The sequence below is a fragment of the Fundulus heteroclitus genome, unplaced genomic scaffold (assembly GCF_011125445.2).
Source record: "Fundulus heteroclitus isolate FHET01 unplaced genomic scaffold, MU-UCD_Fhet_4.1 scaffold_687, whole genome shotgun sequence".
NCBI classification, from domain to species: domain Eukaryota; kingdom Metazoa; phylum Chordata; class Actinopteri; order Cyprinodontiformes; family Fundulidae; genus Fundulus; species Fundulus heteroclitus.
This window is the reverse complement of record NW_023397129.1, coordinates 38,261-52,875: the sequence shown is the minus strand read 5'-3', so window position 1 is coordinate 52,875 and position 14,615 is coordinate 38,261. Positions and strand designations below refer to the sequence as shown.

The 14,615-nt window shown below is 42.9% G+C and overlaps 3 non-coding genes and 1 pseudogene across 3 annotated transcripts; all 4 read right to left on the bottom strand.

Moving 5' to 3' along the window:
- Positions 1-354: 354 nt before the first annotated feature.
- On the bottom strand, positions 355-533 carry LOC118561668 (annotated as a pseudogene).
- Positions 534-6,910: 6,377 nt separating this feature from the next.
- LOC118561672 lies at positions 6,911-7,101 on the bottom strand. Its single transcript, XR_004930218.1, has one exon. It is a non-coding gene; the product is annotated as a U2 spliceosomal RNA (small nuclear RNA).
- A 1,019-nt stretch (positions 7,102-8,120) lies between these two features.
- LOC118561670 lies at positions 8,121-8,311 on the bottom strand. The gene has a single exon (XR_004930216.1). It is a non-coding gene; the product is annotated as a U2 spliceosomal RNA (small nuclear RNA).
- A 1,032-nt stretch (positions 8,312-9,343) lies between these two features.
- LOC118561671 lies at positions 9,344-9,534 on the bottom strand. The gene has a single exon (XR_004930217.1). It is a non-coding gene; the product is annotated as a U2 spliceosomal RNA (small nuclear RNA).
- Positions 9,535-14,615: the final 5,081 nt, after the last annotated feature.

Sequence of the window (14,615 nt, the reverse complement as noted above, 5' to 3'; positions counted from 1 at the left end):
TAACGCCCTTGTTTTATTTCAGCAAAAGATGTTTCCAATAAACAGCACTTTCCGTTTGACCATGTGTCCGCTGAGTTGGACATCTTGCATGATGAGGTATGTTTGTGAATCAAGTCAAGGAACTGCAGCAGCTTTTCTTTGTAAATGCTTTTGTGGTAACTATGCGTGTTTGTGCATAATTTTTAACCCAGCATCAGTTTCCAAACATCGCCTAGCATGGAGCAGCTGCGCTTAGCGGGAGGCACAGGCTGGTTAGCTGGACTGTGCAGCCTGAGCACAGCAGCTGAGCTAAACGCTTGCGACAAGCCTGAAGGAGCCCACAACTACACAGCATTTGTCTCTGAACAAGCATGGAGGAGGTGCACCGCTCCTGGAGGTACTGCAATACCAGGCCGATGCATGGAGCGGACGGAGCAAGCCCCTATTCCATCTCCCAGTTCCAAAAATCAATTTAATATATGGTCCCCGGGTAGGGGACGTATCAGATATTAAACTGATAAGAACAGATTTTTTTTTCTTTTTCAAGATTTTATTGTTACTTAATACATTTAAAGCCATGGCACTCCATTATACAGAAATTCTCTTTTTACATTTAATAAATTAAATTAAAAGGAGAGAAGAAGCATGATGTAAACAGCAAATCTGTATGTTAAAATTGAGCAGGACCGGGGTGACCCTCTCCTAAATTTTGAGCCATCCCGTTCTTCCAAACAGCGTTGGTACCGGTGCTGGTTCCGGTACTGGTGCTCAGAGGGGATCCCCCCCTACTGCTCCTTCCCGCCTGCCTCTCCCGGAGAGCCAGGCAGCTGCTGCCGGGACCCTCATCTGTGAAACGCCGACTCCTCTCTTCACGGAGGCGCAGACGATGCTTCTTTGAGGCTGTGTCCTTGGCGTGCCACCTGCAGCTCTTGATGTTGTTCTTCTTGCTGCCGCCATTCGGATCACAGCCTCGGGGGGAATCTGCCTGCGCCTGCTTACCAGCAAGTTTCTGGAGGTCCAGATGGCGTCTTTTATGGTGGCGAGGGTGAGCCACATCTCCTCAAAGTCCTTTTTCGTAAAGGTCCGATGGCTCACCCCATACAGCACTAGCTGTAAGTCTAGGACCTCCCTTGCTGGCAAGTGTGGGAACTGCGAGGAGCCGGCTTCCGTCCACAGGTCCCTAGCAGCACTGCACTCCCACAGCAGATGCCTCACCGACTCCGGCGCGCCACAACCGGGTCGGGGGCAGATGGACGATACAGACATGCCGCGGGAGTGCATGACGGCTCTGACCGGGAGAATCCCATGAGCCACCATCCATGACAGGTCCTGAAGTCTGTTTGGAAGGACGGGAAGGCTCACGTTGCGCCAAACCGTGGAGGCATCTCCTCGTAGGAGGCCTCGCACTGGGGTCACTGGTTCCCGCTCCTGCACAACAGAAATGATAAAACGATGGTTGGTTAAAATCCTGCTCTCCTCTCCCTCCAATTTAAAATGTTCTAAAAATTTCTGTATAAAAGCATATGCCGGTGGGAGGTTAAAAGCAACAGGTGTTTTTAGATCACTTTGAATCAATTTCAATTTTCTCAGATAGGACCCCATCCAAAATCTGCTCATCTTGCTTGTTTTGATATCTGGGGATGTGTTCAGTGCCAGTTTAAAATGAATGCTTGTGTAGTAGCTGCCTAAAAACAAGTAAAGATCTGGGACTCCTTTTCCTCCTTTATCCTTTGGTTTTGTCATGATTTGTCTTCTTATCCTCTCCCATTTGGAGTCCCAGATGAAGTAAAAAATGTCTCGTTGCAGCTCTAAAATCACTCTCCTGGGAGGAATAAAAACAGAACTGGTGAGTAAAAGCACTGGTAAAATCACTGCTTTGATTATAAGAATCTTTCCTTCAAGTGTTAGGTTCCTCATCCCCCAAAATCCCAGTCGTTGTTTTACTCTCTTTATTATTTTTGTCCAGTTTGTTCCTCCCTCTCCATTTTTATCAAATTTCACCCCCAATATTTTTTGTTCTTCTTTAGTTATCTGGAACTGGTGTCCTATTTTTTCATTTTCTTTCCATGGTCCATAAAAAAGTGCTTTTGTTTTCTCTTTATTTAGTTTCGAGCCTGACGCTCTCCCGAACCATTCAGTTAATTGAAATACCCTGTCTACTGATAAAAGGTCTGTACATAAAATATTAAAATCATCCATGTATAAAAGACATCTGGCCTCCTGCCCCCCACTCCCCGGTATTGTGACTCCTGATATCTGTGGGTCCCTTCTCAAGATCTGCGCCAGCGGCTCGACACAGGCCACGTAGAGAAGGGCAGATAAAGGACAACCCTGACGAACACCGCAGTTCACTTTCACTGCTTTTGTCAGAAACCCGTTAACTAGAAATCTGCTGTAGATGTCTCGGTACAACAGTCCCACCCATGCTACAAACCTCCCTGGAAAACCCATTTTTTGCAGTACCTGAAAGAGGTACTGGTGCGAGACCCGATCAAAAGCTTTCTCAAAATCTAGATTTAACACTATCAGCCGAATGTTTCTGTCTCTCGCAAAACAGATGGTGTCTCGGATCAGTACGAGGCTGTCCGTGATCTTCCTTCCTGGCACGGCGCAGGCTTGATCCGGGTGGATTAGATCCCCCAACACTCGGCGCATCCTGGCTGCTAAAAGTTTACTAAAAAGTTTACAATCTAAATTTAAAAGGGTGATGGGTCTCCAATTTTTGAGATCTGTTTTATCGTTATCTTTATGTAAAAGCGTCACTATACCTGTTCTAAAACTATCGGGTAGTTTATCTAGTTTGCTAAAATCAGTAAAAACAACGATTAAATCAGGTGTTAAAATGTCCCAAAAAGTTAGATAAAATTCTACAGGGAGTCCATCTGAGCCTGGAGATTTTCCTCTTTTAAAACTCTTCAAAGAGTTTAAAAGTTCTAAAAGGGTAAAATCCTGTTCTAAAAAACTAACTTCCTTTATACTTTTTTCTAAAAAATCCAAAGTTTCTTTAATATTTCCTTCATTTACTGTTTTCTCCTCATATAAATCACTGTAAAACTGTTCAATCACTTTTGTCTTTTCTTCTATAGTTGAAGCGATGTCTCCTTTTACTGATTTAAGTTCAGGAATAGAACTTGGATTACCAATTATTTTTTTAAAGAAGTATCTACTACATTTTTCCCCTTCTTCTATTTCTCTTTCTCTGCTTCTTAAGATGACTCCTTTGCTCTTTATTTCTGCTAAAATGTTCATTTCTTTTTTAATTTCTCTTATTTCTTTGTTAAAATCCATACCTTGTTGATTTAAAAAATAATATCTTTGTAATCTTTTCTGCAGCCCCATCATGCGACTCTGTTCTTTTTTCTTCTTATTTTTCCCGGCTTGTCTGAAGAAAGTCTGGGTCCTACCCTTCACCATCTCCCACCACTGTGCTCGTGTTTCGTACAGGTCTTGGAGGGTCTGCCACTCCTGGTACCGCTCCCGGTACTGGCTGACCAAAGCCTGGTCCTCCAGCAGGGAGCGGTTGAGTTTCCACAGACCTCTCCCGGTCGTCGCACCTAAAGGAAGTGAAAGAGTGCAGGACAGAAGGAGGTGGTCGGAAAAGAAAACCGGTGACAATCTAGCATCAGTTAGGGTGCAATCTCTGATGAAAAGGTAGTCAATTCGAGAGGCTTTAGAGCTATCATCACTGACCCAGGTGAAGCCCTCCTCTCTAGGATGCATGGTTTTAAAACAGTCCACTAGTTTAAAATCCCTAACTATCCTCTGTAATAAAAGTGATGTCTTGTCTACCTTATATATTTGTCCTATTCTTTTCCTGTCTTTTCTGGTTAAAACACAATTAAAATCCCCCCCAATTATTAACGGTTTTCTTCCTAACATGTGGGGCTGCAGTTCCTTTAAAAAGTCATACCTGTCGTGTTTATCAGTAAAACCATAAATATTTAAGAGGTTAAAATCCTGCCCATTAAAAGTCAGATTTGCTAAAAGTGCTCTTCCCTCTTTCACCACGGTGCTTCCCTTAACCAAGATGTGAGGATTATTTATTAAAATGGCCACACCGTCGTTTCTATTTTCGTTTGAGCCGCTCCATATTGACGGTCGCGGCCATAAATCTTGCCACCGGGTGTAATTCTTTAAAAACGGAAGTGCACATTCTTGCAATAAAAACACGTCTGACTGTACGGTGCTTAAAAAGGATAAAATACTCTGGGCTCTAACTAAAGACTTCACACTTCTAACATTTATAGTTGAGAAGGTGAGGGTCATAAAAATAGTGGTTAAGAACAGGCAAGACATTTTAAAGGATTAAGATAAACATTTTAAAGGTGTGACAATTAAGATCCTATAAAACATTATATAAACGAGAGGCACGTTTCAAATGTTAAATTATTTCTACTGAGTGCAGTTCTTGCTTCACTTCACATGGTGAAGGAGGGAGGGGTTGAGCTCCATCGCCCTTCCTCCTTCTAGGCGTTGGCCTCTGTCGCAATGTTTTGTTCAACATGATTTCTTTTGGGGTTGATTGGATCGCTATATTTAAAAAGGAGACCTCATTTGGTGAATCAATTGGGAATACTCTGGGTTCCTCCTCAGATGAGCCCTCTGAGAGGTTGCCCAGCCTTCCCCTCTTTTCTAAAACCATGGATATGTCCGGGGATAACTCTGATGCCGGTCTCTTGGCCAGCTGGGCGTCGGGGAGGGTGGCATCATCGCTACTTTCAATCTGGGTTTCCTCTAAGCTAGCTCCGCCTTCGGTTTGCGTCTCCTCCCCTTCACCAGGTGCTTCGGTTTGGGGTGGAGCCTCCGTCCCCTCCCCGCTTCCCGCCATCTCCTCCTCCTCTCCTCCAATCGGAGGGGTTGGCAGGAGATTTGAATTTTCTGTCCCAGCTGCATCCACTTGCTCGTTAACTTTTTCAACTGTCGTCTCTTTCCCTTTTTTTAATTTATTTGCAAACGATTTCGGACAGTCTCTAAACAGGTGGTCCTGTCCACCACACAAATTGCATTTTCGCCCGTTTGTACATTCTTCAAATGTGTGTCCCACCTCCCTACATTTTCCACAAAAAATCTTGTTGCATGCCTCAGCCAGATGACCGTATTCGCCACACTTCCTACATAGCTTCGGTTGTCCTTGGTAATGAATGTAGCCTCTGTTTTCCCCCAGGACTATCATGGATGGGAGATGTTTCAGGCCCTGGAAGCCTTGGGGATCTTCCCACTGTTTAATGGGGACCCGCCAAGCGCAGTTCCAGATGCCGTCGGCATCCCGCACCTTCATAGCCTGGCCTTTCACAGTGCAGTATCTACCCAGCCATACACAGATGTCTTCAGCACTGACAGTCTCATTGAACATCCTGACAATCACCGTTTTCAGGGAGTTGTCAGTCAGTTTCTCAACGTCAAATGCTGAAAACTGGGTTTTCGCGTTTTCAAACCGAGTCCAAAAGTCTTTTAGAAGTGCGGCGGAACAAAAACTCACGTCATATCCCTTGTTGAAAGGCAGGGAGAGGATACAGTTCAGGTCATCCGGCTTAAACTTTAACGTTTGCTGCAACAATTTTCTTGAGAAATCTAGCCTTGACATTACTTTCTCTTGATCATTAAAAAGGAAGCGGACGCTGTGGTGCCTTCGCATGCCGGCATGGCTAGCCGCCATGGTGAAGGCACCACCCGATAAATAACTAAAACCTTTAATAAAACCCAATAAATAACTAAAACCCGGTATACCAAAAATACAAAAACTTTTAAAAAGGAAGAGATATTTTACGCAACTTTGCGATCAATATCTCAACTAGGGACTAAGATTAATCTTAACTCAAATAGAGGGGTAACAGCCAAGTCACAACGACTACCGCTATCACCACCCAGTGGAGTTGATCGCTGTCTTAGCCAAAAGGCCGAGAAGCGATACCAGAAAAAGGCTGGAGGAGACCGGGTCATTCAGAGGCACCTCCTTTTAACTCAGGGTAGGCTAACCAGCACGGAAACGTTGACATTTTTATTTATTTTTTTAGCATACAATAAAGAAGGTAACCAGGGGAAATGACAATTGGCCACATTTTATGCTGTTCTGCAGCAGTAAATCAACACAAATACGCCACTTGCAGGTGAAAAGGACAGCAAAAGTAAAGCATTTTTTTGCTTGTTCCTGCTCTGGTCCAATAGGGAGCTCAGAAGCGATAACAAGTAAAGAAATTGCCATTTTTCTAGATATCTGCCTTTAAATGTGAACACAGCATTTATATATAGGCATACGATGGATTATTTATTTTTTTTATTTTTTACGTAACCCATAAAAGTCAAGAAAGTCCTAAGGTTAAGACAAGCCTCGGACGGCGCAGGTTGAAAAGAAGGGCTGCAGCTGCCTCTAGTGGACGGTAGCCTCAACTGCAGCTCTTACTCCTTCCGCACCTGCTGGAAATGAATACGCCCACGCAAGCACAACAAACACTTTGAAAGGCATCATTGGTTTTCCAAACAACTCTCTGACGTGACGCTTTCTCTGCACGTTTCTCCTTATTCAAGACCAGCCTTGGAGGTAGAAAAAGCACAATTATCTACGCTAACGTAGAGACAATAACGCCCTTGTTTTATTTCAGCAAAAGATGTTTCCAATAAACAGCACGTTCAGTTTGACCATGTGTCCGCTGAGGTGGACATCTTGCATGATGAGGTATGTTTGTGAATCAAGTCAAGGAACTGCAGCAGCTTTTCTTTGTAAATGCTTTTGTGGTAACTACGCGTGTTTGTGCATAATTTTTAACCCAGCGTCAGTTTCCAAACATCGCCTAGCATGGAGCAGCTGCGCTTAGCGGGAGGCACAGGCTGGTTAGCTGGACTGTGCAGCCTGAGCACAGCAGCTGAGCTAAACGCTTGCGACAAGCCTGAAGGAGCCCACAACTACACAGTATTTGTCTCTGAACAAGCATGGAGGAGGTGCACCGCTCCTGGAGGTACTGCAATACCAGGCCGATGCATGGAGCGGACGGAGCAAGCCCCTATTCCATCTCCCAGTTCCAAAAATCAATTTAATATATGGTCCCCGGGTAGGGGACGTATAAGATATTAAACTGATAAGAACAGATACTACACTTGATCTTAGCCAAAAGGCCGAGAAGCGATACCAGAAAAAGGGTGGAGGAGACCGGGTCATTCAGAGGCACCTCCTTTTAACTCAGGGTAGGCTAACCAGCACGGAAACGTTGACATTTTTATTTATTTTTTTAGCATACAATAAAGAAGGTAACCAGGGGAAATGACAATTGGCCACATTTTATGCTGTTCTGCAGCAGTAAATCAACACAAATACGCCACTTGCAGGTGAAAAGGACAGCAAAAGTAAAGCATTTTTTTGCTTGTTCCTGCTCTGGTCCAATAGGGAGCTCAGAAGCGATAACAAGTAAAGAAATTGCCATTTTTCTAGATATCTGCCTTTAAATGTGAACACAGCATTTATATATAGGCATACGATGGATATTTTATTTTTTACGTAACCCATAAAAGTCAAGAAAGTCCTAAGGTTAAGACAAGCCTCGGACGGCGCAGGTTGAAAAGAAGGGCTGCAGCGGCCTCTAGTGGACGGTAGCCTCAACTGCAGCTCTTACTCCTTCCGCACCGGCACACGCTGGAAATGAATACGCCCACGCAAGCACAACAAACACTTTGAAAGGCATCATTGGTTTTCCAAACAACTCTCTGACGTGACGCTTTCTCTGCGCGTTTCTCCTTATTCAAGACCAGCCTTGGAGGTAGAAAAAGCACAATTATCTACGCTAACGTAGAGACAATAACGCCCTTGTTTTATTTCAGCAAAAGATGTTTCCAATAAACAGCACGTTCCGTTTGACCATGTGTCCGCTGAGGTGGACATCTTGCATGATGAGGTATGTTTGTGAATCAAGTCAAGGAACTGCAGCAGCTTTTCTTTGTAAATGCTTTTGTGGTAACTACGCGTGTTTGTGCATAATTTTTAACCCAGCGTCAGTTTCCAAACATCGCCTAGCATGGAGCAGCTGCGCTTAGCGGGAGGCACAGGCTGGTTAGCTGGACTGTTCAGCCTGAGCACAGCAGCTGAGCTAAACGCTTGCGACAAGCCTGAAGGAGCCCACATCTACACAGTATTTGTCTCTGAACAAGCATGGAGGAGGTGCACCGCTCCTGGAGGTACTGCAATACCAGGCCGATGCATGGAGCGGACGGAACAAGCCCCTATTCCATCTCCCAGTTCCAAAAATCAATTTAATATATGGTCCCCGGGTAGGGGACGTATCAGATATTAAACTGATAAGAACAGATACTACACTTGATCTTAGCCAAAAGGCCGAGAAGCGATACCAGAAAAAGGGTGGAGGAGACCAGGTCATTCAGAGGCACCTCCTTTTAACACAGGGTAGGATAACCAGCACGGAAACGTTGACTTTATTTTTATTTTATTTTTAGCATACGATAAAGAAGGTAACCAGGGGAAATGACAATTGGCCACATTTTATGCTGTTCTGCAGCAGTAAATCAACACAAATACGCCACTTGCAGGTGAAAAGGACCGCAAAAGTAAAGCATTTTTTTGCTTGTTCCTGCTCTGGTCCAATAGGGAGCTCAGAAACGATAACAAGTAAAGAAATTGCCATTTTTCTAGATATCTGCCTTTAAATGTGAACACAGCATTTATATATAGGCATACGATGGATTTTTTTTATTTTTTTTATTTTTTACGTAACCCATAAAAGTCAAGAAAGTCCTAAGGTTAAGACAAGCCTCGGACGGCGCAGGTTGAAAAGAAGGGCTGCAGCGGCCTCTAGTGGACGGTAGCCTCAACTGCAGCTCTTACTCCTTCCGCACCTGCACAGACTGGAAATGAATACGCCCACGCAAGCACAACAAACACTTTGAAAGGCATCATCGGTTTTCCAAACAACTCTCTGACGTGACGCTTTCTCTGCGCGTTTCTCCTTATTCAAGACCAGCCTTGGAGGTAGAAAAAGCACAATTATCTACGCTAACGTAGAGACAATAACGCCCTTGTTTTATTTCAGCAAAAGATGTTTCCAATAAACAGCACGTTCAGTTTGACCATGTGTCCGCTGAGGTGGACATCTTGCATGATGAGGTATGTTTGTGAATCAAGTCAAGGAACTGCAGCAGCTTTTCTTTGTAAATGCTTTTGTGGTAACTACGCGTGTTTGTGCATAATTTTTAACCCAGCGTCAGTTTCCAAACATCGCCTAGCATGGAGCAGCTGCGCTTAGCGGGAGGCACAGGCTGGTTAGCTGGACTGTGCAGCCTGAGCACAGCAGCTGAGCTAAACGCTTGCGACAAGCCTGAAGGAGCCCACAACTACACAGTATTTGTCTCTGAACAAGCATGGAGGAGGTGCACCGCTCCTGGAGGTACTGCAATACCAGGCCGATGCATGGAGCGGACGGAGCAAGCCCCTATTCCATCTCCCAGTTCCAAAAATCAATTTAATATATGGTCCCCAGGTAGGGGACATATCAGATATTAAACTGATAAGAACAGATACTACACTTGATCTTAGCCAAAAGACCGAGAAGCAATACCAGAAACACGCTGGAGGAGACCAGGTCATTCAGAGGCACCTCCTTTTAACTCAGGGTAGGATAACCAGCACGGAAACGTTGACTTTTTTTTTTTTTTTTTTTTAGCATACAATAAAGAAGGTAACCAGGGGAAATGACAATTGGCCACATTTTAAGCTGATTCTCACAGACTACGGTTTCACTCCTGGTTTGGAAATCTTTGACATTTACAAACCCATAAAACAAATTGTGCAAACATAAAATGGCGATTAACTGCTACTATTGTTGTTCTGTCGTGTTAAATAACGATAAACGATCCAAATTAAACTACAAACGTCAATGAAAAAACAAGCCGAGCTGTTTATTTCTGGTCACGCTCTCCTCCAATAGGACGCCTAAAGGCTAAAACAATGTTTAAAAATGTACTATCCATACATAAACGTTTAAATGTGAACGTAGCTATTATATATGCATGTAAAATTAAATATGTTTGCGTTTGATCGGTTTGAATTAAGCTGTACGGCTGAAATTGATGAAACCTTTGACAGTATTGATTCTGCACAGAAAGTCTGCAGCGGTCTCTAGTGGCAACTCGGTGTTACTGCAGTTACCGCATGTTCACACACTGATAAAACAGAACGGCGCTGTTCTGCACTAACTAACGTTAAATTTGGGGAGTCAATTTTCGAGACACAATTCCTAACTTTTAAATTTTGTTTTAACAGTTTACAAAATAAAGACTTTAGAGTAGATATTAAAAAATGCTTTATAAGTTGTCGTTATTAATGTAACCGAGGCCTGCACAGCACACCGCGACCACCACCCCGACCTTGCGACATCATGAGTCAGAAAAGTTTACATTTGCATTCTGCTCACATTTCAAGTAAACTAGTTAAAAACAGTTAAAATACAGAAAATGCGAGAGAAGAACTTGAAACCGTCAAAAATACAAACTGTCAAACCAAGAAACGTCTGTAAATGGCGTTTGTTAAAAATGTTAACCAGTCATGCGTTAGCGGTAAAATAAAATTACTTTTTAACTATTTATTCCAGCAACTTATTCTATTCTATTCCAAATACTTATAAGGTGAGCCTGAAATAATATAACAGACAATTGTATGATAAAGAAAAAAAACTCACAAATTTGTGGCGTTGTCCCGTATTGTTCGTGAGCTACCAAGTTCGTCTGCCAGTGCCTTCGTCTTGCGCATGCTCTGATGACGTCACATTTTAAGTGTCGGCTGTTTGGTAAATATATTTCGACAAATCAATATTAAACAATAACGTATTTGAATAGCAAATTTTTTTTTACTCATTACAGGAAAACAAAATCACCAAACATTAAGTTTTGGCTTTAATGCAAAAAAAAGTTACAACTGCTCATCATACCAAAATCAGTCAACATCAGTATTACCATCCACATCAAGAAGAGCACACAGGGAGAGGATATCACAGCCATTTAACAAACACATGTTGAGTTCAGGCACAGGGAGTAAAAACAGACTCAAGATTTAAAAAACTGAAGTAAAATCATCTGAAGCATCAGATGCTGCTGCTCCTGAGAATCATCAACAACGTATTAAACCATTAAAGTTCAAAGTACAAAACTCAACAACTAAATGCTACCAAACAAAAAAAATCAAGAAAATCCAAAGAGCCAATCACACATTCAGTTCATGAAAACAATATTTTTCTCCTGTGAGGTTTTCCCATCTTCAGAAGAATCTGTCACAGGCTTTAGAGATGCAGCTGAAGCACTTTAGGTCAGAAATGAGAAATTAAATCTGCAGCACAGATTTAAACAATCAGCTAAAGTCTGAATAATGGTCGTATTCAGGCCCAGCAGCTGAGCTCACCAAAAGAATCTGTAAACCGTCAGAGATCAACATGTAAACTCAGAGAGGATCTGATTTCAAGCCATATTCTTCAGCTCTTCTGTCAGTGCAGACCTGACAGAAGGTGGCGCAGTGGGTAGCGCAACCCATGTATGGAGGCCTTAGTCCTCGATGTTGTCGACCCGGGTTCGACTCCCAAAGAAATTCAGTAAAACGCTGGTTTTGGTCTTTTGGCATCAGTTTCAGGTTATTTCTCCCAAAAAGAAAAATCAGCTCCATGTTGAGCAGAAAGGTATAGGGCAGTGGTTCACAAACTTTTTTAGCTGCGCACCCCCTTCTGTGTCCTAACCAGGTTCCGAGTTTAACTCCCACAGACTGCCACTCTGGGTCCCTGAGCAAGACTTTTATCCCCAGACTGCTCCCGGGTGCCGTACAGTGGCAGCCCACTGCTCCCCAAGGGGATGGGTTAAATGCAGAAGTGAATTTCTCCATTGTGAGATCAATAAAGTTCAATTATTATTATTATTATTATTATTATTATTATTATTATTATCTTTAAAAAGAAAAAATGCAGTTGCAGTTGCAACACAACCATCATAACAAAGGTTATGGAAATAAAATTAGAACATAATTAATTAAACTGCAATAAAATTACACACAACATTCACAACAAAATCCATCAGTGGCTCAGAGAAAGAAAGAGACGCTCAGATCAGTCAAACCTCCACAGACAACGTGGAACGTCTCTGTAGTGCCATTAAAGCTCATCCATCCATTTTCTGACCCGTTTAATCCCTCATGGGGTCACAGGGGTTGCTGGTGCCTATCTCCAGCATTCACTGGGCGAGAGGCGGGGTTCACCTGGACAGGTCACCAGTCTGTCGCAGGGCAACACAGAGACAAACAGGACAAACAGCCATTCACACACACACCTAAGGACAATTTAGAGAAGCCAATTAACCTAACAGTCATGTTTTTGGACTGTGGGAGGAAGCCAGAGTACCCAGAGAGAACCCACACATGCACAGGGAGAACATGCAAACTCCATGCAGAAAGACCCAGGGTTGGAACCCAGAACCTTCTTGCTGCAAGGCAACAGTGCTACACACTGCACCACTGTGCAGCTGCCATTCGGTGAGAAATGGCAACATGTCCCATGGGTCAGGAACCACGGTGAATTTCACCCATCAAAGCAGAGACAGTCTCACAGTAGGGATGCTCCTGCTGTTGAGCCAGACCTCTCCCCACAGACGATCCCTTCAGACTAAACCAGTTTCTATCTTCATCTGGGGATCTGAAGGAGAGGTTGGCTGGTGCCAGCCACCCATACTGGCCAGCCATGCATGGGGGAACATGGGCATCGAAAGACCAACAAGCCAGCACAGGGGGGAAATCTCTCCTCGTCCGGAGGTCTGCTGACTAGAATCAGAGCTAAGTTTGCAGTCTAACTTCTGCGCAACCAGCTACTGAAGTAAAGAATGCCAAAACCAACCTTGTTTATTCTTCTCAGCTGTTGCAGGAAGCTGATTCCAGAAAACATGGAGCGACCGAAAGGTCGGCACAGGACCCACTTTCCCAAACTGAGAGCAAAGAGGAGCTGAAATCGCGACTACAACCAGGTCAGAGACTGCGTGCAGGACCTCGGAGCTGCCCGCTCCAACCACGTTTCGGCTAGCTCATGGCCCCATGTCTGCTGCTGAAATGACCAACGTTTTCCCCTTTCCACTGCTCTCCCCTGGATGGCCAAAGTGAACCGAAGTCACACGAGGCATGTAACCAAAGGGAAAGTTACATGGTTGTTTGGAAGATTTGTGTAATGCGCTTACATGGTGTGTTTTTAAACACATGGCGCTACCGAGTAGCTTCCCGCTAGCATTGTGATACCATGTCATTACCGATGTGATTTGAGTGTGTTTTTATGGTTATAACAATCGTTTTCTCCACAAGGGTTACATACATTTATGGGATATTAATGTTTATGTTATCCGGGCCACTCATTATGACTAAAAATAAAGTCGAAGCCCTTAAAGTTTGTTAAAGTTAGCAAAATGCTATTTAGCTCCCGGTGACTTCCTGTTTCCGGATATTCAGTTATGGTTGTTTCAAGCATAAGGTTTGATGTTTCACTCCTCCATCGTTCAATAGTGCTATGAGCGTTATTACAGCATTAATATGGAATATTAATGTCAATTTAAAGGTGTTTTTTTAATAACTTTAGGATTAGCAGATTTTAGCAGCTGATCAATACAGCTGCTAAAATATTTTCAAATTGAATTACATACTTTTACTACGATACATTTTCAATGTTTGGTTTAGTTACTCGTTACAAAGAAAGCGAGAGAGAGAGAGAGAGAGACAGAGAGAGAGAGAGAGAGAGAGAGAGAGAGACACGCATGCAATTTGTATAGCACTGACCTTACTTGAAGAAGAAAGACTAAAAGCCTACAAAAAGGTTGTATTTTCTGTCTAAACTTGGTCTATATTTCTCCTGCACTTGGTTGTATATATTATTTTAAGTGAATTTGACCTTCAAAGGTGACCAAAATCTAAAAAATGACATTCAAACTACATTTGCTTTGTTTTACTTTTTACTTATACTTTTCATTACATTAATTGAGTACATCGATTTTTACAGTAATTTTCATACTTAAGTACAAGACATTTTAGATACTTTAAGACTTTAACTCAAGTAACATTTCAGTCAGTGACTTGGGATTTTATCAAAGTCATTTTGGAGAGGTACCTAAACTTTTACTTGACTCTGAGATTTCAGTACTTTATACAACACTGGGTAAACCAGCTGCAACTGCGCCAAGCTTACTGGAATAATAAGCCACAGGTTGCAATTTGTCACCATGAGATTGCAACAAAACAGATGACATGAAACCAGATGTTTCATCCACCATTTGAATAAATGGTTTGTCAGTTTGGCAAAGCCAGCACCGGTGCAGAGGACAAGGCTGCTTTCAGAGCAGAGAAAGCCAGTTCAGCCTCAGACGGGTTTTCTTTAGCAGCTGCTAAGGCAAGGCAGGGCAAATTTATTTGTATTGCACATTTCAGTACAAAGAAAATGCAAAGTGCTTTACATGATTAAAATATAGGAAAATAAAAATAAAAACAGAATAACAGCACAGAGATTATTTCTTCCCGGAATCAAACTTCACTTTGACTGGAGCAATGCAGTCAATGATATCTGAGACTTTAGACTGAAACTTATCTACTAGTTCATATACTGAGTTGCAGCACAAGGTTGAAGTAGCTGAGT